General features: G+C 37.3%; 1 protein-coding gene across 1 annotated transcript in view; it reads left to right on the forward strand.

The window, feature by feature from the left end:
• BBS9 (Bardet-Biedl syndrome 9) overlaps nt 1-859 on the forward strand; it is a gene marked incomplete at its 5' end in the record, with an annotated part of 354,880 nt that overhangs the window by 15,668 nt on the left and 338,353 nt on the right. The gene's annotated exons all lie outside the window — the stretch shown is intronic.

The raw sequence follows: 859 nt of genomic DNA on the forward strand, positions 1-859 counted from the left end.
TTTTTTTTTTTTTTTTTTTTTATGACGGTTCCATGCTGTTTTGATTAGAATAGTTTTGTAGTGTATTTTGAAGTCAGGTAATATGATGCTTCCAGCTTTGTTCTTTTTGCTCAAGATTGTTTTGGCTATTTTGTGTCTTGTAAGTTCACATGGATTTTGCACATTTTTTCTATTTCTGTGAAAAACACCTTTGTAATTTTGATAGGGATTCGCATTTGTAGATCACTTTGAGTAGTATGGACATTTTAAGGATATTCTTCTAATCCATGAATATGGCATATCTTTTTATTTTTACTCTTCAATTTATTTTGTCAATGTTTTATAGTTTTCAACATACAGATCTTCACTTCCTTGATTATACTTATATGAGTGTTTGAATTGCTGAATAGTTAATACCACATGGTTCAGTTCAGCTCAGTTAAGTTGCTCAGTCGTATCGAACTGTTTGTGATCCCATGGACTGCAGCACGCCAGGCTTTCCTGTCCACCATCAACTCCCAGAGCTTACTCAAACTCATGTCCATAGAGTCAGTGATGCCATCCAACCATCTTATCTTCTGTCATCCCCTTCTCCTCCTGCCTTCAATCTTTCCCAGCATCAGTGTTTTTTCCAATGTTTCAGCTTCAGCATCAGTCCTTCCAATGAATATTAAGGACTGATTTCCTTTAGGATGGACTGGTTGGATCTCCTTGCAGTCCAAGGTACTCTCAAGAGTATTCACAGTCATCACAGTCTTGAACTGTGATGCCACCGTTCAAAAGCATCAATTCTTCGGTGCTCAGTTTTCTTTATAGTTCAACTCTCACATCCATACTTGACCACTGGAAAAACTATAGCCTTGACCAGATGGACCTTGGT

This window comes from Bison bison, unplaced genomic scaffold, assembly GCF_000754665.1.
Source record: "Bison bison bison isolate TAMUID 2011002044 unplaced genomic scaffold, Bison_UMD1.0 scf7180017864525, whole genome shotgun sequence".
Classification (NCBI taxonomy): Eukaryota; Metazoa; Chordata; class Mammalia; order Artiodactyla; family Bovidae; genus Bison; species Bison bison.